This window comes from Mustela erminea, chromosome 4 (assembly GCF_009829155.1).
Source record: "Mustela erminea isolate mMusErm1 chromosome 4, mMusErm1.Pri, whole genome shotgun sequence".
Taxonomy (NCBI): Eukaryota; Metazoa; Chordata; class Mammalia; order Carnivora; family Mustelidae; genus Mustela; species Mustela erminea.
This window is the reverse complement of record NC_045617.1, coordinates 21,398,102-21,424,775: the sequence shown is the minus strand read 5'-3', so window position 1 is coordinate 21,424,775 and position 26,674 is coordinate 21,398,102. Positions and strand designations below refer to the sequence as shown.

The window sequence follows — 26,674 nt, the reverse complement described above, 5'->3', positions numbered from 1 at the left end:
TTCATATCCTGTAATATTGGTATCACACTTAGGTATTTAATAGTCTTTATTGATTAAAATAAAATTTGGCAAGATTTGTTAAAAAAACAAAAAAAAGGTGCCAAATATAGCTATACCATTTGACCTGAAATCTCATTCCCTAGGGTCTTGTCTAATGACTCATGAGAAAGAAAAAGCTCTATGCATAAAGAGCTCCATTATACTATTACTATAAAAAAGTAAAGCTTCAGAGTCCATTTGAATGTTCCTAAATCCAGAAATGGCTTGATAAATGATGACAGTCTGTTTTATGGATTATATTACAACTATAAATGATAATGATTGCTATGTAGCAACATAGGAAATGTTTGGTGAAACAAGCAGAGATACTGTGCTATGACTCTAGAAATGTACAAGAACATGAACAAAGATGAAGAGAATATGGAAAGTCAAAAACAAAAAAAGTTGTATTAAAATGGCAGAATTTTGAGTGGATTTCGCCCCTCACCATTTGTTTAAAAAAAAAAAAAAGTACTTATTTTGAGAGGGAGCAAAATTTGAATTTCTCTTTAAGAAAATAGCAGATGGTAGGTTGGAGGATACTAGAAAACTAAAAGTCGTGGCCCTTTTGAAGATAAAACTAAAACATTTTAAACCGAGTTTGCGTTTGCACTGCACATATTGATTATTTAATTTTGTCTTTTCAAAATAAGTTGGCGTAGTGCAATTATGTGGAAATCAGAATAATGAAGAGGATTGGTAAAAAGAAGTGGGAGGATCAAAGCCAATGTGACTAGCTTATTCTTTTGGACTACCAAATAAACCAAATTTTTGGACTGTCTGCTTTAGTCAATATTTGGTTGTTTGCTTTGAAGCTATTTGTTTGCCATAATGCCATTAACATCCTCATGAGAGCTGCAGTCTGACGCCGAGAAGGTAGAATCTTAACTAATTTTATCATTTATATAGAAACTGAACCTTTTGAATGACAACCATTTCTTTTCTCTGTACGTCTTGTTTTTGATTTTTACATAACCATGGGCAGTGAGAAAAAAAGTCCCATAATTAACTCACAGTTAAATCATCTTGCCATCATAGGTAGACTGGGGCTGGGGATGACTGAAGAGAGGACAGAAAAGACTAATGGACTAAAAAAGTTTTAGACCTTCAGGGCCTTGCTAACCAGTTAATCCAGCTTCTTTGTTTTATAGGTAAATAAATAAGTACCAGGGAGGCAGCAGTGAACCTGTGTCTTAGGATTTCAAACCTAATGCGCTTTCTGTTGTGCGGCAAGGGGAAGAGAGGGGAAAGGGAGAACAGAGCCAAATTACTGACATTTTAGAGGCTACTTTTTCTGGAAGGACAGAACATTGGACTTGATGTTGTTACTGTCTTAAGTTACAGTTTTTACAAAAACTAGCACCCCAAGACAACAATAGGTAAAACACCTGGATAGTTCACCAAAGAAATAAACAAACAAAAAACAAACACAAAGAAATATAATAAACAAAAAATACATAACGTCATTGGATATAAGTAACAAATGTACATTGCTGCCTCAAGGTAAAAAATTTACTTACAAACTTTATTAAGACTATTGGCTTTAAAGGGCTTTTTGTTGGCAATCTCATTTTAGGAAATGTAATTATAATGGAAAAAACTGCAGTGCAAATGGTGAAAGATGAAGACAACCTGGTCAATAAATTTCATGAAAGCTATGGTAGCTTTAAACCTGTTTTTTACTCATTCATTTGATCCTATCTGGCATCCATAGATGAATTATTGCAGGTGGTGTTTCCAGACAGTGCACCACTGGGAAGGAAGCTGTGAAAGGCTCAAAGCATTTGAGACTAAGTATTGGCACCTGATTTTCTTTTCCTTCTGTGCCCTGTGCAAAAAGAGAAGCTGGTTCAGATCTGACTAAAGGAACGCCCTCATTGCCATTCAGAATATTACTGCAGGGTCCCAGGATGAGAAAGCCAGGCAAAGAGAATCATCAAAATAGGAAAGGGGCCAAAGAAGTAGAGTTATTGGAGAGTACCCTGCAGAAGACAGGGTTTGCATTGTGCTATAACTCTGTAACAGGTATGGTTCTGTGAAGCCAGGTAAAGGGACTGAGTGGCTTATCTGTCCTTGGTAAGCATGTGCCACATCTCTGAACAGACCTTATCATCTGGCCTAACTCAGTCCAGGAGTTCTGATAATAGCTCCCCTCAAATCCCATTTGGAAGTAAGCAGGGTAAAAGTAATAAATGTTCAGTGTTGTTTTTTAACTAAATTATATATTTTAGAGGTGGGCCCAATCAGACCATACAGAAATGCCTCATTCTTTTTCATCTTCTGTAGCAACAGTGGGCAAATGGTCTTTGTAAAGGGCCACAGGGTAAATATTTTAGTGTAGGCCAAACAATCTCTTTCACAACTCCTCAACTGTGCTGTTGAAGCAGAACAGTAGCCATATACAACGTGTAAATAAATACGTGAGACTGTGTTTCAATAAAACTTTATTGGACACTGACATTGAATTTTACGTAATAATTTGTTGCATGTTCTTCTTTTGATTTGTTTTTCCCTCCTGCCCTTTGACTATGTAAAAGCCATTTTTAGCTTTAGGGCTGTGTAAAAACACACAGCAGGCCAGATTTGGTCTGTAGGCAATGGTTTTATTGCTGCTCTATAGCAGCACTGCTAATAGAAATCTAATTTGAGTGGAAATAAAACAAGCCATTTATGTAAATCAAGATCTTCTAGTAGCCATATTTTAAAGAGTAGACACACAGGTAAAATTAATACTATAATATATCTCAATGCTATTTCAATAGGTAATCAATGTAAAAAATTACTAGTGAGATATAATACATTCATTTTTTTCATATGAAATCTCTGAAGTTCTTTGTGTTTTACTATATGTGCTGCCGAAGCAGGCACTCTTTGTGTTTTACATTTGTAGCACATTCCAATTTGAATGCTTGATAATGATCTTGTATTTAGATTCCTTAAAATGTTCAGTTGGGAAAAATGGATTCACATACATAATTTGTTCCAAGCGGCTGAAAAATTTTCTGGGAACTGAATTGAATATTAGGTTTAAGTGCTCAGTATCTACTTCTATAGTGCAGCTCTGCAATGTTCCACTGTATGGATGTCCCATAATTAACTGGTTCCCATTGATGGACCATAAATGGTTTCCAGTCTTTTGCTTTTACAAACAGTGCTATAATGAATATTTTTTTGTACACACAAATTATTATTATTTTTAAGATTTTATTTATCTGTTTGACAGAGATCACAAGTAGGCAGAGAGGCAGGCAGAGAGAGAGAGAGAGAGAGAGAGAGGGGAAAGCAGGCTCCCTGCTGAGCAGATAGCCTGATGCAGGGCTCGATCCCAGGACCCTGGGATCATGACCTGAGCTGAAGGCAGAGGCTTTAACCCACTGAGCCACCCAGGCACCCTGTAAATACATTCTCAAAGTGAAAGTTCTGGGTCAAAGTATATATACATTTTTTGCACTTTTTTTTTTTAAAGATTTTATTCATTTATTTGTCAGAGAGAGAGAGAGCGAGAGAGCGAGCGCACAAACGGAGGGAGCAGCAGGCAGAAGGAGAAGCAGGCTCCCTGCTGAGCGGGGAGCCCCATGTGGGACTCCATCCCCTGGGATCATGATCTGAGCCAAAGGCAGACACTTAGCCGCCTGAGCCACCCAGGCATCCCTACATTTTTTCACTTTTAAAAACTTAAAAAAAAAAAATGATTTTAGTTTTATATTTGACAGAGAGACAGCGAGAGAGGGAACACAGTGTGGGAGTGGGAGAGGGAGAAGCAGGCTTCCTGCTGAGCAGGGAGCCTGATGTGGGGCTTGATCCCAGGACCCTGGGATCATGACCTGAGCTGAAGGCAGCCACTTAATGACTAAGCCACCCAGGTGCCCCTCAAAGCTTTTTATTTGGCAATAAGATTGTGAGAATAAGGATAGTATAAAAATACCTGTAAACCCTTTATCACTTTCTAACACTTTTATTTCATTTGCATTATCATTTGTGCATACTTGTATACTCTCTCTGATGTGTGTGTACATATATATACATGACATGTGAGAAAAAAAATTTTCCCAAACCATTTAAGTTGGAAAAAAAAAAAGTCGCCTATATTATGGCCTTTTCCTTCTAAATGCTTAAGTATATATTTCCTCAAAATATTCTCTTACATAACTAAGTTATCAACTTTGGTAGATTGAGCATGGCTACAGTACGCTTTTTTAATATATATAATCCATATTCCAGTTTTGTCGTTTGACCCAATAATACCATTTGGTCTATACATTTTTTTTTCTTCCTTCCTTTCTTTTTTTTTTTTTTTTTTTAAGATTTTTATTTACTTATTTGAGAGAGACAAAGAGAGAATGACTGGTGGGGAGGGGCAGAGGTTGTGGGGAGAGAGAGAGAGAGAGGCAGGCTGTTCGCTGAGCAGGAAGCCCGATGCAGGTTTTCGATCCCAGGACCTGGAGATCATGACCTAAGCTGAAGGCAGATGCTTAACAGGCTGAACCACTCAGGTGCCCTGCTCTACACTTCTGATTTTAATAAGGATTACGGTATTATCTCTATATTACCACTTTACGTTCCCGAAAGTAGTACTTGAGAATGCAGTGTGCCCTCCACTTCAACACAATTATGTTAACAATTTTTGGCACTCTGTTAGGGAAAGAATGGTATTTCATTATACCTTGCATTTCTCTTATTATGGTTGAGGATTTTCTCTTGTTTGTAAAGTTTCACTTATTTGATTTTCCTTTTAGTGAACTGTTATATTCTTTATTTTTCTACTGGGATGTTAGTTTTCTTTTATAGATTAGCAGGAATTCCTAATTTATTGAGCATCTCAGCTATTTGTCAGCGGTATGAGTTGCAAATACTTTTGCCAGTTTGTCGTTTGTTTTTGTTGATGGCATTTGTTGTTGCTGTTTGTTTCTATTTGGGGCATTTTGAAAGCATGCTGCACTGGGAGGATGAACTGTGAGTGTTTTGTATTTAGAGTTCAAAATCAAATCCACAAGTGTGCTTAGGATATCAGTAGAGCAATAAGAAGGGAAGAGGCAGGCTTTCACCTCTCAGTATAAAGGTGAGTAAACCAAATAAATTGGGACATATTGATTTTGGACTTAAGTAACTATTACTACCTCATGGTTCCATGGCCGTTCACTCTGGCTCTCAGAAAACCACAAGAAACAAACAAACAAACCCCCCCACAAAAACCAGTTACGAATGTATTTAATGTTGTTTGGAACTTGATCATATCTAGGCCTTACCTAGGACTTGGGATTTTGGAAACTAAATAACATTGCAGAGGAGACCTATAACCTTGCTGGTTTGGAGACTATGTTACTGGCAGGATTTCTGGTCTTTACTTTTATCATTTTGGATGTTTCCTTCAAATATTTCATGTATCCAAACACATAATTTTTATGATAAAGGAATTTTTAAAAGCCAGTTAGGGACAGTTTTTATTTATTTACTTTTTTTTCAGGACTTGTTTTTATTTATTGAAGAGAGAGAGCATAAGCATGAGTGGGGGGCAGGGAGGGGCAGAAGGAGAAGAAGACTCTCCACTGAGCAGGGAGCCCAGTGTGGGCTTGACCCCAGGACCCTGGGATCATGACCTGAGTAGAAGGCAAATGTTTAACTGACTGAGCCACCTAGGTGCCTCAGGTGCAGTTTTTAAATATGAAGTTGGTTTAAACCATTAAGTAATATTAATGGGGACAGCCATCATAGATACTAACTTAAAATATTTAGAAATATGAAAAACTTGCTCATAACTGTATTGCCTGCATCTATTTCTACAAAATCTAATTTGCACATGTCTTCCTGTTAAAGAATTACATTGGTATTCAGACAAACATGCTGACATTGTTCTTCCAACATCCCTACTTTGGGTCATGAAGAATTTTTGCCATTTCTTCTTTCTCTGTGTGTAATACTTTTTCAAATTCTTAGATAAGTAATCAAGACATTCCCTTCCCTCTGGGTCTACTTATAAGTCATAGGTATATGTCCTGTGTGAAAAGGGCTCATCAGTAGTGTTTAAAAATAAACATAAGCACCCAAAAATGTGGTGGAAGAGAGGTGGAAGTTGACTAATGTCAGTTTTCCTATACGTCACTGTTTTAGAGATTCTACTTGGTTTATGGACTGGTATAGAACCTGATAACTCTGGCAGCCTTTGCCTTCAAAATGTTCTTGTATAGTTTCTACACAATATAAATTTCACACCTTAAATGGAAGTAAAGTAAAATGTCATTTGGAATCTGTTATTGTGTGCCTATCTCCAGTCTAGAATTATTAAGAAAAAACAGATATGATGATTTTGGATTTGTATCTTATATTAGATTTATCAGACATAAAAATAACCTTTCAAATTGCTATAAACCTTTCTTTCTTTTTTTCTTTTGATTTTATTTATTTGTCAGAGAGAGAGAGAGGCAGAGGCAGACAGAGGGAGATGCAGGCTCCCTGCTCAGCAGGGAGCCTGATGCGGGACTTGATCCCAGAACTCGGGGATCATGACCTGAGCCGAAGGCAGCTGCTCAACCGACTAAGTCACCTAGGCATCCCGCTATAAACCTTTTTTTTTTTTTTTTTAAGAAAGGTTAACTGTTTCTTTAGTTATCTTGTTGTGAACTGGTAATTAGTTTCCAGACTGGCATCTACCCATGGACCACTCACTTTAAGCATGGTTTCAGTGATTTTTAACTTATGCTGGGCACCAACAGGTAATAGAGATTATTTGACAGCCTTGTGACAAAGAACATGAATATCATGTTATAGTGCTGATTTTTAGTACTTGAACAAGAGATTAGGTTTGTCTCAGAGTAGTTAATATGTGTTTTTTATTTTTTTTAAGAATTGGCAGTATCTTACGGTGTCAGGATTATTTTTACTCTCTAGAACTTTGGTGTAAACTGAGGTACTCTGAAATAAAGCTTACTTTATGGGAAATACTTTTTAAAATGTGTGTGGATATGAGGCAAGTAGGAATTTTATTTCCCTAATGAAAAAATATAAAGTGTTTTGTCAAATATTTCTGTTCATCTGTCTCTTTATTCATACATTCAAAATGTATTTGGAATGTTTATTACCAAGTGATTTTGGAATATACAATATAACCTTCAGTTTAAAAATTTTTAAACATTTTAAAATTGTAATATATTTTATATAATCCAATGTATCTAAAATATTTCCACCTTAATTTAAAAAATTGAGATTTTTTTTTGTATTAAGTCTTTTAAATCCAGTGCATATTTTACACTTAGACTCATTTCTGACTAGCCACTTTTCAAGTGCTCAATTACCACACATGGCTAATAGCTACTCTACTGGACCATGTAACTCTAAAAGTCCACTTCCATGAGTGTACCTGGCAATTCTCCATTAAATGGGTAAGGCCCATCAGACAGAGGCGTTACTATATATTTATTTCAAGCCTCTGTATTCCCAATCAAGGTCCTGAGAACAATTTTGAAGAAGAAAAGGCTTAGGAGGTTTTAGCCAGAGTGAGCACTCCCTTTAAATGCCAGACCTAGACAATTAACCCTAAGTTGATTTTAGCAATCACAGACCCACAGTGCCTCACAGTCAGACACATACAATACAACTGGCTTCTTAAAACTCCAGGTTAAATGAGCCAAGATTCAAAATGACATGTAAAATATAGCACACATGCTCCCCGCCCGGTATTGGAGGATTGGAGGTAGCACGGCTACCCCATCGGCCTAGATTAGCTCAGTTCTTTGGCCACCAGCATTAGCAGGATTTTGTTGTGTTTGAAAGAACATAGTTTTTAGAAAAATTCTGTGTTACTCTTATAGTTCCATTTAAAGCATAATTTCAAGAAGCTTCGTAGAAAGCTACAGATTAACCTCCTTTACCTTTGATTTTCATGTTACAGTAGAGAACAGGGCAAGCCCAGTGTCCTGGGCATACAGCCCATGTAGTCATGTAGGACTCGATGCTCGGAAGATCCTGTGATTGGTTTAATGCTTTGCAGTCAGCATCTTGAAGTTCTTCATTTTATGTTTGATCTTGTTTTGTAAATGAAGTATGATGGGACAGTGGAGCCTGTGCTGGAGGCCTTGGCTCATGTACAGTTCTGCCTTTCTACCTCCCTTGGCCCTGTTCTGCTTCTCCTTCCCAGCCACTGCCCCCGTCTGCTGCCACCCTTCACATGGAGCGGTAACCGGTCATATTAGGGAGGAGGAGGCCCATGTTCTGTTACTCTCTAGCTTCTGCTGGGGCCTGGGCCCAGGCTTAGGAGGGCTGGAGTCAGGGGTCCACATCTTGTAGTATTTGTGGGGAGTGGGGAGTGCCAACCCCGTTCCAGGCTAGCAGTACAGTGGCACATTTGGTGGGCTGGTCCCTAGCTTACCCCCAGTCTAGGTATCTATGTCCAGGTGTGGAGGTTTAAAAACCTGTGGGCAACCCTTGCCATGGATTCTGGTGTCTGGTCCATGGGCAGGGGAAATACCTGCTTTATTTGCCCTCAGTCTGGTAGGCAGTCTGAAGGGAAAACCCAGCAGCCATCAGGCCTGAGCATATACCTCAGCCCCCCTTAAAGGTCTGAACTTTTCCCTTGAGTATTTTTGTGTCCAAAGGAGTGCTCCATTGGCTTGGCTAAATGCCTGGGCACCCTCTCCTATTCCTTCTAACCTTCTTTTTCTTTTCTTTTTTTTTTTTTAAAGATTTTATTTATTATTTATTTGACAGAGATAGCAAGTAGGCAGAGAGGCAGGCACAGAGAGGCGAAGGGAAGCAGGCTCGCTGCCGAGCAGAGAGCCTGGTGTGAGGCTTGATCCCAGGAACCTGGGGTCATGACCCTAACTGAAGGGAGAGGCTTTAACCCACTGAGCCACCCAGGTGCCCCCCTTCCAATCTTCTTCTTCTTCTTTTTTTTTTTTTTAAAACAGTTGCCAAACTGTCTGTCTTTCTTTCTTTCTTCTTCTTTTTTTTTTTTTTTAAGATTTTATTTATTTATTTGAGAGACAGAGATCACAAGTAGGCAAAGAAGCAGGCAGAGAGAGAGGGGGAAGCAGGCTCCCCGCTGAGCAGAGAGCCCGATGTGGGGCTTGATCCCAGGACCCTGGGATCATGACCTGAGCCGAAAGCAGAGGCTTTAACCCACTGAGCCACCCAGGCGTCCCCCCTTCCAACCTTCTTGAGTCTAGCTTCAATTTGTCTCTTCTGGCTGGCTTGAGGTACCCTCTGGGAGCAAGCTATGAAATGTAAATTGTGTAATTTCAGTGATTCTGTATGAGTTTAATGCTCTTATATTTGCATTTAAGAGTAGCGTTGCATAGCATAATGATAATGGTAAAATCCATGCTAATAATTACACATTTTAATTTTTCTTTTCTGTGATCGTACAGTGTCAGTGCCCTCTCTTAATATGTTTCAAATAGATAAGCTCTCTTCAAGTTGGGTCATACAAACATACATGAAATCTGATGTGTGATAAACTGGACCTGTGAGGCTTTTTGATCAGAAGAGTAATCTCACTCAGCTTATTATGTTTTTACTATATACAGTATATTCTGACAGAACACATCTTTATTAAGCATGTGGTTTTTATGTGAGCATGCAATGCCAGGAATGATCTCTGCTCCGAACTGAGTTTCTTTCCTGTCCCTATGCTTGTCCGCTTCCTAGTCTCTGACTTCAGGAGCCCGTGGGTTTTTGACTATGGCTTGCCCTTTATTTTTGCCTGTGAGTCCCTGGGCCTTGAAGACATGGCCCTTCATTCATTCATTCCTCTCACCGACAGCATCCTGTGAAGTGAATTGCTGTTGTATGTCCTGAACTTGGACCTGACTCTGTCCTTGGGCTTTAGTCTAGTCTGCTTCTCATCATTCCCTAGAAACTCAGCTTGGCTCTATAGACAAGGAGATGCTTTGGGATTTTAAAGAGGAAACCCAATAGGCTGTCAGAAAGGTGTTCAGTTCTGGCAGGACTGGGTCACTGAGTTTCTAGGCAAGAGAAACTTTAATGCTTGGACTGTGCACCAGCGAGAACTCCTTAATCCACAGTAGGCTGGCTGGGGCAGAACTCTGGCCTTTATCTCACTGTGCTCTTTGAAGTGTCCAGGGCATGACTGAGATCCTTTAAGTGCAGGTTTTCCATGCAGACCTAGCACCTGGTTTAGGTAAGGACTCTCGTTACCCAGTTTTTATCAAGTTCTTATCACACTCTGCACAACTCCTGCTTCCTGCTTCCCCAGAGAAAACTGGTGGGTTCTCTTTCAGGCTGTTGTACATGGCTGGAGGCCACCCTCAGTTGCCGGCTGTCACCCATCTCCTGGGAGAAGGGTGGTGAGTGTAATCACTAGATATTGCTGCTGGTGTTTTATTTACCCCTAGCTCGTCATTACTGATTTGGAAAGTAAACATTGCCTCACCTGTTCATGGCATAATATTTTTATACTTGCTTTTCACTCACATATTGCTATTAACTTTCCTTCTGAGAAGATCAACATGGTCTTGGAGCCTGCTGTGATCAGGATCTTATTACTTCCCATGTATGTTTTTGTCATCAGGTGCTTCTTTGGACTCTAGCCCATGCCTTCCACTGGTCACCATCCTGTCAGTCCGCTCTCTGCCTGGTTCCTAGTAACTTTGCTTTTGGAGTTTTATTTCTTCATCCTACCTACTTTTACCTTCCCTGTCAAATATAATTCTATCCCGAGCAAGTGGGCCTGACGAGCCTGGTGTAAGGGCCACAGCCCACCATGTTTTGGTGCTTGCAAGGAAGTCTCTTCAGATTACTACAGCGTAAAAGAATCCTTTCCCTTTGCTTACTGGATCAATTATTTATTTACTTGTGTAATTCATGTGCATGCTCAGGGATGTGTTAGTGTAGCTCTAAGACTGCGGCTCCCTCTGGAGAAGGATCTGTGTCTGATACTAGCCTCCTTCCTCAGGGTCTAATGTAGTGACTGAAATCAGGGAGCCCTGCTGGTTGAGGTGAGCTGCTCCTTCAGTTATTTAATTCACACTCTGAGCCCTGGATCCAGGAGGTAATCTTTGTCTGATTCTGCTGTTTTCCAATAGACTAATAGCCAGTAAAAGTTCCTGAATATTCTAGTGTAGGTCTAAGGGGCAAATAGTAGTCTGAATTGGAGCCCCTCATCAGAGAGAGTTTTCTAAGGGTGCTGGATTTGAGTCTTTGTCCTCGTTCTGTGGAGGAGTCACTGCTGTGACTCTCAGCTTGGGGAGTGTTTTCTCACCTAAAAACCTTCCTGAAGGAGGCACTGGTAGTTGTCAGTACAAGAGCAGTAGAGTTAGCATTATGTTACCATTAGGGAGACACTGGCTGAAGTCCCACCCTCTTCTCCTTTTCCCCCTTTCAACCTCCAAGAAGTCCCAGAGTTGGGGTCAGGACTGGATCAGAAGCAGCAGGAAAGTAGGACAGGCAGAGGTGGGCAAGGGCCGTGGGCTCCGGTCCTCTGCTCCAGGGCATGTTGAGACACTGCTTGAAGAGCAGACCAAGCCCTCTGAGATCTGAAGAGAAAATTGCCCTAAATTCAAGATAATTTCATTCTAAGACCTAAGATGGAGGAGTTCTTGATTTTAAGTGGGCTTTTTAGTTGTCAATGGTAAGTAAACCTTGAGCGATGGGATTGACCATAGAAATACAAAGGACCCTATGCTTTCACCTCTTCTTCAGTTAGGGCCTTGTATCTGTTTGTTCTGAACCTAATTACTTGGGTTGGTTGATGGCTGAGAAATGGACTTGTGTACTTCTAGTTCGAAAAAAATTAATTTTTAATTTTCCCCCAACAGAGTGCTTTTCTTTCACTGAATTCCTAAAATTTTATTCTGGCTTAGGTTATTGAGTTGGAATGAGAGAGTATAACAGTTTTTAGTGTTATCTTTAGTATGATGTAAAAATCTCTGAAAACTTGAAGTAGAAAATGTCCTTTATAGACTTTCTATAGGAAAAATAAATGTTTAGAAACTCTGCTTATCAAGAGTTTGTTTTTCCTACCTCTGCAATTTTATCCATTAATGACTGTCAGAGTTCAAGTTCAGTTCATTGCACAGTATTTGGAAATTTTCCTCACTGTTAATTAAGAAGACTTTGAATCATAACTACCGATGGCTAAGTGGCACATTCATTAAAGATTGTCATACTTTAGCCTTAGTACTATTATACTGGGAAGAGGAAATGGAGTTAGAAAAATATTTTATTAAAGTACCTTAAATTTTATTACTAAAACTAATTTTAACCCTGAGTTTCATTTTTGTTTCTAAATTCCTCAACTAGACCTAAATGGGTCATGAAATCTGCAGACTTATTTTAGTTCAAAGATCTTTTTGCTTCTATAACCACACTAAAAATCACATCAGCATTAAAAGCAGTTTTATTAAATTATAGATAAGTTTTAGATCATCTCCAGGGCTAACGGGAATAGTTTGGGGTGAATCTTTGTAGAAATGGTGGTATGCTTTGATAAATATGTATGGGTAAGGAGTGGTTATCACTTACCTCCCATGAAATTTCTGGAAAAAGGGGGCACATTTACAGTAAGATATTATGATTAAGACTTATTGAAAACCCTGGGGCACCTGGGTGGCTCAGTTGTTAAGTGTCTGCCTTTGGCTCAGGTCATGATCCCGGGGTCCTGAGATCCAGTCCTGCATTGGGCTCCTCGCTCAGCAGGAAGCCTGATTCTCCCTCTCCCACTTCCCCTACTTGTGTTCCCTCTCTTGCTGTGTCTCTGTCAAATAAATAAAAATAAAATCTTTAAAAATATATATATTGACTTATTGAAAAAGCTATCTGACTTGATAAGTTCTCCAAAAACTTCTCTCTCCATGTCTCATCAAACTGTTGTTGAAATCTCTTTGCTTTTGTTAAGTTTTTCCAGGAAGTCTGAATAATGGAGTGTAATTTCTTGGGTATTTCTGTGGTTAAATAAGTATTTCCTACAACTCTCTCTATTCTGAATATCAGTAAAACATTACATGTATCCTGTATATTTGCTGTTAGAATTGCAGTCAGTTGTACACTTTCTGATGTGTTTTTCTGTAAATAACACCCCTAATCCTAATTTTACCAACATGTAGGATGGTGGTATTATTATTCTCCTCACTGTATAGATGAGGAAACTGAGGCTCAGATTGACTAGATCAAACAGGAGTTACCTGCAAACTAGATCTTTGGACTCCAAACACATGTTCCTTCTGCTACTCTATGCTGAATACTGTTGTATACTGATTTACATCATGAATTCTTAGTGAAGTCAGTCACGGCAATTAGTAACTTGAATCAGTAGCGGCTTTGTTTCAGACACAGGCATGTGTATATTTTATGGTAGCTGTTTATATGGATGTAATATTTGTCATAAATGTCAGAATTAGAATCAATAGTGACTTATTTAAAAATTTTATTTATTTTTAGAGACTGTGCACAGGGGGTGGGGAGAGGCAGAGGAAGAGGGAAAGAGTGAATCTCAAGCAGACTCTCCATTGAGCGCAGAGCCCCTTGTAGGCCTTGACCTCACAACTCTTAAGATTGTGACCTGAGCCGAAATAAAGAGTTGGACGCTCAACTGACCGAGCCACCCAGGCACCCCAATGGTGCCTTATTTTGGGGTTTATAGTTGAGAATACTTACTGTTTTAGTGGGAATTATGTTGAAGTCCTAGAGTAAGAGATGTTAAGATTTTGAAGACCATTCAAATCTGTGTTCCAAATTGGGGTGTTATCTCACTTTTGTTTTATTTTTTCATGTGATGCGTGAGGAACCTAAGTGCTGGTGTTTGCTTATAAAGATAAGGCTGACTTCAGCAAGAGTATTTTCTTAGTGTTTATATGTCTTCTTTTTGGTGCGAATATTTTGGTTAGCTTCTTCCCATGCTTCTCATATTTGTGTAGTTGCAGCTGAAGGATCGGTGGACATAGCATGCATTGACTCACACTGAAATGTATCTAGAGTGTCAGATTTACGCTAGTACTACCAGCTGTGCCAGAGATGAAGTGTAAGATTAAAGAATTTTATTGCTTATTATTATTATTTTTTTACCTAGGTAGATTCATGTTAGGCCGTCTGTGACTATTTTAGGATACTGTACTACATTGCATAGCTCTTCATACTTTTTAATCTGTTTTTTATTTTTATTTTTATGTATTTATTTTTTTAAAAAGATTTTATTTATTTATTTATTCAAGAGAGATCACAATCAGGCAGAGAGGCAGGCAGAGAGAGGGGGAGAAGCAGGCTCCCTGCCGAGCAGAGAGCCCAGTGCAGGGCTCAACCTAAGGACCCTGGGATCATGACCTGAGCCAAAGGCAGAGGCCCCAACCCACTGACCACCCAGGTGCCCCTAATCTGTGTTTTAATGTTTACTCCTCAAAATAAACCTGTTAAGCCAAGTGAGATGACATGGTTATTATCATATTACAAATGAATATGACTTAAAGTATAGCACCATGGTTAAGAATATAAGCTTTTGTATTTTTATATATTCTTTTATGAATGAGACTGGAACTGTGGCTTTGCCAATACTACCGGAGTGACTTCATAACAAGTTACTCTTTCTAAGCCTTGGTATTCCAATCTGTAAAATGGAGTATCTTGTAAGCTTGCTGGAGAGCTTAAATGAGAATAATGGGTAGACACTGTTCAGAATCAATAAATATGAGGCAGCATTATCATCTTCAGAGGTTATTATTCATTTATTTAACTCAGCAAAAGTTGAGGGCCCCTTTTCTGTGTCAGTCACTGGGCTAGGCATCAGGTACTTAGATGGTGAACTAGACACATATGGTCCTTACTCTAATAGAATTTACATTTTAGTGGTAGAAATGGCAAATGAGTCAATAAGAATTTCATGGAGTGACAAGAACTTTGAGGAGGGTAAAATGGGACAATGCTTAAAAGGGGCATTCTTTGTTGGGAAGTCCTGTTGGAGAAAGTAGCATTTGGTGTGAGACCCAAGTGGCCATAGCCACATGTTGATCCGGGAAGACCGCTTTCCAGGAAGAGGAAGACAAATGCAAAGGCTGCGGGGCAGGCTGAGGGTGGCACAGGACAGAAAGACGCCGTCCAGCGTGGAGAGGTGGAGGGCTGGGTTGTGTAGGGTTTGTGAGCCAGGGGCAAGAGCTTGGATTTCTTGTAAGTGTTGAGTTTTTGAGGGGTATGTTCAGTTTTGGGCAAGCATTAGGGAGGTGTTATGAAAGAAAGGAATAGATGAAACCTTTCTGTCTCCCTGTAGTTTAGAGTCTTCTGTGTCTGAAAATTAGCACTAGCACATCACAGAGAGCACGGCACCACCTTCCTGCTGGCATACTCCTCATCTGATAATGGATGTTATTTATCGTGTATTCTCACAGCAGGCATCTCTCAAGTGACATCATGGTTTTTATCAACGAAGCTGCTTCTCTACTAGTCTGAAGGGCATTGAGGGTGGAGACAGTTTGTGGGGAGGTGGTAGAAAGGCTATTTCTGAACACTGGCTCTGAAACCCAGATTAGGAGGCAGGGGAGTGAAGCATAAAGCAAGACCCTGTTGTGCGTGGAGAAGAGGGATGCTGTTTCAACTGTGGCTCGTAGAGGGGGCATGGATGAGTCTGCACTGGCGGGGCTATGTGTCTCCCAGCTCCGTGAGAAGCCAGGCAGTGCAGCCCTGATGTTGGCGCCTTGGTTCTATAGCCTGAGACTGTTGGCAGTTTTCCCATCTCCTTTGAGGCCAAAAGGGGCAGCGACGATACTCTTGTGTTTTCTTCTCAGGACAAGGTTCTCGTCCCTTGGGAGTTTATTTCTTTGAATCATTCCATCAGCTTAGCTACAATAATTGATCAGTTAACATGATCATATGTAATTATTATGGTAGCTAACATTTATTGAGTACTTACTAAGAGTTAGTTACAAGCTCTTTTACCTGTGTTATTCTGTTATTCCGTAAACCCTCTGAGGTAGGTGCTGCTAAACTTGCATTTTTACTGATGAGTAAAGCGAGGCACAGAGAGGTTAAGTAATCTATGTGTGGTCCCAGAGCAGGTCACAGAACCTCAGGGCTCAAAGCTGTGCTTAATTTTAGAGTAGACATGATATTCTCAATTTCTTCGTCACTCTTTTACATATTTAAGCTATTTACTGATTATTTAGCAGTCTGATAAGAGGGGGTGACCCTCTTCTACTGGAGAATGTAGCCTACTTGATGAAAATGATACCAGTTGGTTTTAAGAAATATGGAAGTTAATTTCATAGCACCATACTGTAAACCTTTCTATTTTGAAGCATTTCACCTGCATACCATATGAAGTGACATGCATTTAGGAAAGCTATCTTTTTTTTTTTTAAAAAAAGCTTTTATTTGTTTATTTGACAGAGAGAGAGATCACAAGTAGGCAGAGGCAGGCCAAGATAGTGAGAGGGAAGCAGGCTCCCCGCTGAGCAGGGAGCCTGATGCGGGGCTTGATCCCAGGACCCTGAGAGCATGACCCAGCCCGAAGGCAGACACTTAACCATCTGAGCCACCCAGGTGCCCCTAGAAAGGCTATTTATTAAGAAATTAATACCTCTTTTTCTTCAGAAGAGGATGTGTTGTCCCTTATAGAATGGGGCTTGCCAGTGACAGAGTGTGATTATTATCTCTTTAGTAGTTTTTTTGTTTTTTTGAAAGAGAGAGAGTGCAAGAGTGCATGCTTGAGCGGGCAGGGAGGAGTATCAAAGGGGCAGAGGGAGAGAATCTCCGTGCTGGACGTGGAGCCTGCTGTGGGCTTGATCTCACAACCCTGAGATTATGACCTGAACCGAAATCAAGAGTTGGATGCTGAGCTGACTGAGCCACCCATGTGCCCCATCTTTAGTGGTTTTTAACTGCACCGACAATATAATAAAAAAAATTTTTTATAAATCAAGAAAAATCTTTACCTCAACAAATTAACTGTTTTTAACTTTTCATGTGTCCTCCCAGTTCTTGTTTATATGTAATTTGTACATAGTTGTACAGTATTAGTTTTTCACTTAATGTTATTTTATAATGGGTTTTTAAGTTCGGCAGTCTCTCTAGTCAAGATGAGAAGACTGGTATAAGGTAGAAGACTGGTGTAAGGCGTTCATAATCAACTGGGGACAATGCCTACCAAGCAGCCACGTCAGGTTTGGAGCTGGCCTTGTAAGGAGCAGCTGTGTGTTTGGACCTTGGAAAGTCTTCATCTTTCCATCCAGTCTGTCAGCCTTCCAAGAAAGCCAGGGGAGAAATGGAAAAATACAGTGATTTGGAGCCCATGTGAAACTAACAAGCTGTTTGAGTTCAGTGTTGAGAAAGAGTACCTGATACGCACGTACTTTAGATGATGGCAAAACTCTAGTGGATAGGGACTGCATTATAGTTTGTTGAAACCACCAGTATTTTGCTCTTTTCAGTGGCTTTAATAGTTACTTATTGGTTACAAATCTAAGTTTTATCAGAGAGGAACCACAGAGTACTTAACAACTATTATTGTAGTGATAAAGCTGGTATTTGTACTTAAGTTCAGTTTAATTCACAGTGGTTTTTAACTTGCAAATCTGTGTAACTGTAGACCAGCCACATGCCACATGCATTCAGAGGCCCCCATGGTCCAAGGGTGGAATCCCGTATTCACGATCTTTACTGATAGCCCCGCTATCCGAACTGGCCTTTTTCTCTGCTCCTGGATGTGACAAGAGGTAACTTGAGTGAAAGGCAATGGGACAAAGTAGAAATCCTGTTAAACCTGTTCGGAGAAGCCTGAGACAGTTGGTAGAGATACTTGTTTACTCTTTTCTCCTTTATGAAATAAGGAAAAGTCATTATTATTCATTATTATAATTGATAATATTATCAAATTCATTATTATTACAATTTTTTGGCTCTTGCACATTTGATTTGACCGGATTGAAGTCCTCTTACATAGCATATCTCTGGGAGATTTCCAAAATGAGAATTCCAAAGTCGGGTTTTAAAGATTTTTTTTTTAAGATTGTTTATTTATTTATTTGACAGAGAGAGAGTGTGAGAGATCACAAGTAGGGAGAGAGGCAGGCAGAGAGAGGGGGAAGCAGGCTCCCTGCTCAGCAGAGATCTCGCCCAATGTGGGGCTCGATCCTAGCACCCTGAGATCATGACCTGAGCTGAAGGCAGAGGCTTCACCCACTGAGCCAACCAGGTGCCCCCCAAAGTCGGGTTTTATTGTTAAGTTCAGGCCATTACAATTTAATGATGGCTGTAGTTGAGCTATGAACTGGGATATTTCATTATCCGCCACATCATTTTATCCCAATGTATAGTTTACTTTGAAACATTTCTTTGTGTATTCTCTAAGATGTCCCCCCCGCCCCGCCACTTTTGTCATAACACAAATTTGAGGCCAGTGTCGGCCCTGAGCGTATATATAGGTCAGGCAGAATGCGTTCTAGATGAAATGCCACCGCAGTGGAGTTTGCACAGTTTGATTTCCGGGGCAGCCAGTCTTCCTGTTATATTCACATCAAGTCTTTCTTCTCTACTATGGAAACTTACTCATGTGACAGCCTTCAGTGAACCTGTTCACTGCCATATGGCCGTTTCCTTTGTGTTTACTTTTAAACAGTGACTAGAAAAAAACCATCTTTTCACGAGCTGTTCTTTCTTTGGAGGCTGTTTTTGGAGGCTCTAGTTGAATGACTGCTGCTGTACTGTCTGCACCAGACATCCTGCTGTGTGCGGTAAAGAGGGGCCATGTGGCTTGGTAGACACTGCATCAGCCCTCGGGCAGGCTGCAGTCCCACGGGGCACGAGGGCCGCTCACGCTTTGCTGCCGCTGTTTGTCTGGTAGCTCTGCTTCTGCACATACTCCCCGCTCGCCTCCCTGGGCCCCGGACTTGGGTTCCACGTAGCCATCGTCTGTCCTCGCACCTGCCCACCTCGGCTCGGATGGGATCCATGATGATAGTAAAGGACCTTTTCCCTGCAAGAGTCACCTGTTTTTTAACAGGAAGCGATGTATAGCAGTTAAGAGCACGATCCGAACTGTCTGTGTCTGAATCCTGGCTGGGTTCCTTACCAGCTGTGCGATCTCAAGTAACTTACTCGACCTCCGTGCATGCGCCTTGGCTTCCTTAGGTGGAAAGGGTGTGCTTATGATGCCCTCCTCACAGGACTGTAAAGAGTTAATATTTATGAAACATTTAGGACTGTGTCTAGCATACGGTGAACATTATATAAACATAAAGCAAAATACTTTCTCCGTATTTATAAAAGAAATACGCTAACTGAAAACTTGGAGAATTTTATACTCCTTAGTAAGACTTAGAATGGATAAATAACTGGGGTGGTCAGGATGGCAGAAGTGTACTGCAAGCAGGGAGGTATGGGGTGACAAGGAGCTGAGACAGAATCTGGTCTTTGAACTCCTAGACTGGTTGTCTTATTCTTCACGACGATTTGCTTATTTCTTCAATTTCTAGATGTTTCTTCCACGTTTGATAAATTAATAAATTTGATATATTTGACAAATATATCTTAAGCGAGCTGGCCTTGAGCTAGTGCCTTACTAACTAGCTCTGTGGCCTTTTGGAGAGTTACTTAATCTTTGCAAGCCTCAGTTTTCCTGCCAGTGAAATGGAGTCAGTACTCCCTGTCTGGCAAAGTTGCTGCGAGGATTAAATAACTTATGTATGGACAGCCCTTGGCCCTACCCCTGGCCTACTGGAGTGTCATTTGGATGTTCCTTCCTCTTGATTCTTTCCCAGTTCTTTTAACCATATTGGAAGTAATGTATCTAGAATGTCCTTAGTTGGCCTGAGGGAGCGAGGATCCTGGAGAGTCATATGGCTTGACTCAAATCCTCCAAAAGCTGAATTCACACAGGAACAAAATGAGCAAAATGACTCCACTTCACCCATACTTTATACCAAGTTAGTCAGATTTACACTGACCACCAGGCTCACACATATTGTGACCTTCTGCGATGTTGTTTCCTTTTCCTTTTCTTCTTTCTTTCACTGTGAATTATAACCTATATGTAGAATGGTATAAACATCTCTATAAAAGATAATTATGAGCACCTCATGAAGAAACAGAACATTGCAGCCCAGAAGTACAAATGGAGTCCTACAAACTTCATGTCTAAAAACTGTTAAAATATTCTCTGTGCCTTGAAAAATAAAGCTTCCTAGTAACAAAATTAGGGAATATGTAAACTTATAGTTTTAACTGAATGTTAACAAAATATCAACGATGACTGAATTCAGTTATTATTTTATCTATCATTGTATTCTTTTGATTGACTTATGATGTTTGGTTGAGTAATAAAATTTACTAAGTAGAATATATTCACAAAGTAATTCTATAAAATTATTTGCTTTGGGGCACCTGAGTGGCTCAGTCATTAAGCGTCTGCCTGCAGCTCAGGTCATGATCCAAAGGGTCCTGGGATCGAGCCCCACATCCGGCTCCCTGCTCAGTGGGAAGCCTGCTTCTCCCTCTCCCACTCCCCCTGCTTGTGTTCCCGCTCTTGCTATCCCTATCTCTGTCAAATAAATAAATAAAATCTTGAAAAAAATTATTTGCCTTTATTTTAACAAAAAAGAATGCTATTATAATCAAGACATTTTGGTATATTAACAATATATAGTCACAGTAATAATTTAAGGATTAAAAAATAAGGTAATTGTATTTAAACCATGATATTTGATACTTTGCAACAAAGATGCAAATTAAAGTAAATACAAAAGTAAGAAACAAAATACATTTTGTGTGATTCCATTTATGGAAAAATCTAGAAAATGCAAACTAATCTATAGTGATAGAAAATGAATCAGCAGTTGCTTGGGAAGGGGCAGGAGTGAGGAATTGTAATTGGGTATGAGGAAATTTTTAGAGAAATAGAAATATTCATGATCTTGATTCTAACAGTGGTGTTTACACCTGTCAAAGCTTCTCATTGAGCCCTTTATATGCAGTTTATTGTATAACAAGTGGTCAATGAAACTATAAAAAATTATTTTTTCCTAAATATGAAAAATTAAGATTAAAAAAGCAAGCAAAAAAAAAAAAAAAGGCAAGCCAAGATAGAATAAAACTAAAGATGTTGGAACAACTGGATAGCCAAATGAGGAAGAATGAAGTTGGATCCTTATGTCACATTATATACAAAACTTAATACAAATGGATCAAAGGGGCAGTTGGGTGGTTCAATCTGTTGAGCATCTGCCTTCAGCTCAGATCATGATCCTGTGGACGTGGGATCAAGTCGTGCATCGGGCTGCCTACTAAGTGGGGCATCTGCTTCTCCCTCTGCCCCTCCCACTTGTTCTGTTTCTCTCAAGAATAAATCAATAAGATCTATAAAAAATGGATCAAAGTCCTAAATATAAGAGCTAAAGTTGTAAAACTCTGGGAAAATCTTAGGCATCTATCTTCATGATATCAAATTAGGCAGTGATTTCTTAGATATGACACCTGAAGCACAAGCAACAGGAGAAAAAATGGAATTTTTTCATCAAAATTTAAAAACTTCTTTTTCAAAGGACACTATCAAGAGGGTGAAAAGAAAACCCACAGAATGGGAGGAAATGCTTTGTCATTCATATATCCTAAAGGACTAGTGTCCAGAATATATAAAGAACTCTTACACCTCAACAATAAAAAGACAAGGAATCAATTTAAAAATGGGCAATGGGGGCGCCTGGGTGGCTCAGTGGGTTAAAGCCTCTACCTTCGGCTCAGGTCATGATTCCAGGGTTCTGGGATCGAGTCCTGCATCAGGCTCTCTGCTCAGCAGGGAGCCTACTTCCTCCTCTTTCTCTCTCTCAGCCTGCCTCTCTGCCTACTTGTGATCTCTGTCAAATAAATACATAAAATATTTATAAAAATGGGCAATGGATTTGAATGGGGATTTCTCCAAAAAGATCTAAAGATGGCCAATGATACGAAAAGATGCTCAACATCACCAGTCATTAGGGACATACAAATAGAAATCACAGTGAAGTTTTATTCCATTCTTACTAGGCTAACTATAATAAAAAACGAATAATAACAAATGTTGGAAAAGTTGTAGAAAAATTAGAGCCTTCATACATCGCTGGTGAGAATTTAAAATGAGGTAGCCACTTTGGAAAACAGTTTGCCAGTTCTTCTGTAAGTTCCTATATGACACAGCAGTTTCTACCCAGGAGAGTTGAAAAGCTATATGAATGGAGAACCTTGTGTACAAACATTCAGTATAGTTTTTATTCATAATAATAAAAAAACAGAAAGAACCCAAATGTCCATCAACAAATGAATGGATGAACCAAATATGGTATATCCATAAATAGAATATTACTTAGCCACAAAAAGGAACAAAGTACTTATACCTGTTATAAGGCTGAACTTTGACACCCTACTAAATTAAAGAAGCTGGACACAAAATGGAAACACATTTTGTACTTCCACTTATATAAAATGTCCAGAAGAGGTAGTTTAAGTAGACAGGAGCTGGGTGGAGGGGGGGAGTAGGAGTAACTACTAATGGGTACAGAGTTCCTTTTTAGGGTGAAGAAAATGTTCTGTAATTAGATGATGATGATTGCACAACTTTGTGAATTTACTAAACACCACTGGCTTGTATATTTTAAAATGTCAAATTGTATGATATGTGAATTAGATCTCATTAAAATAGCTACATGAGAAAAATCAAAGGGCAAAATACAGAAAATATTTGAATTTCAATTTTAAAGATTTTATTTATTTATTTGTCAGAGATAGAGGGAGAGAGAGCGAGTGAGCACAGGCAGACTGAGAGGCAGGCAGAGGCAGAGGGAGAAGCAGGCTCCCTGCCGAGCAAGGAGCCCGATATGGGACTCGATCCCAGGGCGCTGGGATCATGACCTGAGCCGAAGGCAGCTGCTTAACCAACTGAGCCACCCAGGCGTCCCTGAATTTCAATTTTAAATACAAAGTATTTATAGCTGAATTTGATTTTTTAAAAAAGATTTTATGTGACAAGTGGGAGAGGCACAGGGAGAGGCAGAGGATCAAGCAGACTCCCTGTTGAGTTGGGAGCTCAATATGGGGCCCAATTCCAGGACCCTGTGATCATAACCAGATGCTTTACTGACTGAGCTACCCAGGTGCCCTTGAATTTGATGTATTTTTGAAATTTAATAAGTCTTATTAAATAGTTTTGTAAAATCAAAATTGTTCTAAACATTTAGAGTCTATTAATTCCCAATATAAACAATCCGTGTCATGTTTCACTTGTTTTAGGTCCAATAACATATGTATGTATTTAAGAGTAATATGAAGTGTTTAATGCTGCAAAGTGTTTTTTTCCATGTGTAATGGCTTTGAATTTCATGCTAATTAGTGAGTACCACCAGAACCATGAATTGGAATAGGAAGAAAAGCAAGAAAATGAATACCTAGCTCTAGTTGGAACTGAAACTTCATTGTGCAAGAATTCATTGCAATCATGTTCTTTTAGAAGAAGGATTTTATAAGTCAATTTTTTTCTTACCAAAGTGCTGTGCAGTGGCACAGCAAAAATTTTTGGTATTTAGATGAGAGCCTCTTTTGTTTTGCGGACATACGAAATAGATATGGAGATGTGCTTCTCCGAGGCCTGAACAAGAGCACATGTTCAGAGTTAGAAGTCTCACTGTGTCAGTACTGAGTGTCCATGTGTTCTTTAATGAGATGTGTATGAGCATGTGCATCTGTGATCTGCAGAGGTCTAGGCAGGGTTCCCTTTTGTGGGACTCATATGGACTGCTTCTGATCATAACCTACCCTTCTTTAGGCCTTACTTGATCATTAGTCTACCTTTTCACTCTTTTACTTTCAGTAGATGTTTATTATTTAAATTTGATTTTAAGATTAAGCAGAATGGCAGAGATAGTTTGACTTGGCTAAGGCCATTCTTTCCTCTTACGCTATGGAAAGATCAGAACTTCTAAACACAGTAGAACAGAGCAAAGGATGAGTAGTCTTGGTATCCTTTTAAGTATTTTTTTTCTCATCACCGATTCTGTTTGTCTTTATAAATTCTTCATATAAAAGATGACCTGGGTACGTCTAGGACAAACAGAAACTAAAAGAATTTGCCATTACCAAAGGAGCCCTACAAGAAATATCGAAAGGGGTCCTCTAAGCAAAGAGAGAGCCCAAAAGTAACATAGACCAGAGAGGAACAGAGACAATATACAGTAACAGTCACTTTACAGGCAATACAATGTCACTAAATTCATGTCTTTCAGTAGTTACCCTGAACGTAAATGGGCTAAATGCCCCAGTCAAAAGACACAAGGTATCAGATTGGTTAAAAAAAAAAAAAAAGACCCATTGATATGCTGTCTACAATAAACTCATTTTGGACCCAAAGACACCTCCAGATTTAAAGTGAGAGGGTGGAAAACCATTTACCATACTAATGGACATCAAAAGAAAGCTGGAGTGGCAATCCTTATATCATATAAATTATATATATAAATCCTTATATAAACTCTATAATAAGAGATGAGGAAGGACACTATATCATACTCAAATAGTCTGTACAAAAAGAAGATCTAACAATTTTAAGTACCTATGCCCTTAACATGGGAGAAGCCAATTATATAAACTAGTTAATAAGAAAATCAAAGAAACACATCAAGAATAATAAAATAAGAGGAGGGGACTTTAACACCCCTCTCACTGAAATGGACAGATCATCTAAGCAAAAGACCAACAAGGAAATAAGGGCTTTAAATGACACACTGGACCAGCTGGATATCACAGATATATTCAGAGCATTCCATCCCAAAGCAACAGAATACACATTCTTCTCTAGTGCACATGGAACATTCTCCAGAACAGTGATCATGTCCTGGGTCACAAATCAGGTCTCAACCAGTCCCAAAAGACTGGGATCATTCTGTGCATGTTTTTGGACCACAGTGTTGTGAAACTTGAACTTAATCACAAAAGAAAAGTTGGAAAGAACTCAAATACATGGAGGCTAAGGAACATCCTACTAAAGAATAAATGGGTCAACCAGGAAATTAAAGGAGAAATAAAAGGTCTCAAGGATACAACCTAACCTTACATCTAAAGGAGCTAGAGAAAGAACAGCAGATAAAACCTGAACCCAGCAGGAGAAGAGAAGTAATAAAGATCAGAGCAGAAATCAATGAAATAGAAATCAAAAGAACAGTTGAACAGATCAATGAAACGAGGAGCTGGTTCTTTGAAAGAATTAATAAGATTGATAAACCCCTGGCTAGACTTATCAAAAAGAAAAGAGAAAGGACCCAAATGAATAAAGTCATGAATGAAAGAGGAGAAATCACAGCCAACATCAAAGAAATAAAGACAATTAAAGTAACATATTATGAACAACTATATGCCAACAAATTAGGCAATCTGGAAGAAACAGATGCATTCCTAGTTACATATAAACTAACAAAACTGAACCAGGAAGAAATAGAAAACCTGAACAGACCCATAACCAGCAAGGAAATTGAAGCAGTAATCAAAAATCTGCCAGCAAACAAGAGTCCAGGGCCAACTAGGGGGAATTCTACCAAACACTTAAGGAAGAATTAATACCTATTCTGAAACTGTTCCAAAAAATAGAAATAGAAGGAAAACTTTTAAACTCATTTTATGAGGCTAGCAGTACCTTGATCCCAAAACCAGACAAAGACCCCATCAAAAAGAAGAAGTACAGACCAGTATCCCTGATGAGCATGGATGCAAAAATTCTCACCAAAATACTAGTGAATAGGATTTGACAGTACATTAAAAGGATCATTCACCATGACCAAGTGGGATTTATTCCTGGACTGTAAGGTTGGTTCAACATCCGCAAATCAATTAATGTGATACACTACATTAATAAAAGAAAGAGCGGCTCCTGGGTGGCTCAGTGGGTTAAGTCTCTGCCTTCAGCTCAGGTCATGATCTCAGGGTCCTGGGATTGAGCGTTGGGCTCTGCTCAGCAGGGAGCCTGATTTCCCCTCCCCCTCTCTCTGCCTAACTTCCTACTTGTGACTTCTCTCTCTCTGTCAAATAAATAAATAAATAAATAAATAAATAAATAAATAAATCTTTAAAAGAAATAAAGAACAAGAACCATTTGATACTCTCAATAGATGCAGAAAAAGCATTTGACAAAATACAACATCCTTTCTTGATCAAAACTCTTCACAGTGTAGGGATAGAAGGTGCATACCTCAATATCATCAAAACCATCTATGAAAACCCCACAGTGAATATCATTTTCAATGGGGGAAAACTGAGAGCTTTCCCCCTAAGGTCAGGAACATGGCAGGGATGGCCACTATCACCACTGCTGTTCAACATAGTACTAGAAATCCTAGCCTCAGCAATCAGTCAACAAAAAGAAAAGGCATCTGAATCGGCAAAGAAGTTGTCAAATTCTCACTCTTTGCAGATGATATGATACTTTCTGTGGAAAACCCAAAAGACTTCACCCCAAAACTTCTAGAACTCATACAGGAATTCAGTAAAGTGGCAGGATGTAAAATCCATGCACAGAAATCAGTTGCATTTCTGTATAGCAACAAAAAGACAGAAGAAAGCGCATTTACAATTGCACCCAAAACCATATGATACCTAGGAATAAATCTAACCAAAGAGGTAAAGAATCTCTACTCAGAAAACTATAGAATACTCATGAAATAAATTGAGGAAAACACAAAGAAATGGAAAATGT

The 26,674-nt window shown here is 39.3% G+C and overlaps 1 protein-coding gene and 1 long non-coding RNA gene across 2 annotated transcripts in view; both read left to right on the top strand.

The window, feature by feature from the left end:
- The window catches only part of SLC16A10 (solute carrier family 16 member 10), a 124,022-nt gene that overhangs the window by 23,284 nt on the left and 74,064 nt on the right, over positions 1 to 26,674 (top strand). The gene's annotated exons all lie outside the window — the stretch shown is intronic.
- LOC116588105 lies at positions 12,738 to 26,487 on the top strand. Its single transcript, XR_004284785.1, has 4 exons — positions 12,738 to 13,031; positions 18,646 to 18,651; positions 24,166 to 24,170; positions 26,477 to 26,487. It is a non-coding gene; the product is annotated as an uncharacterized LOC116588105 (long non-coding RNA).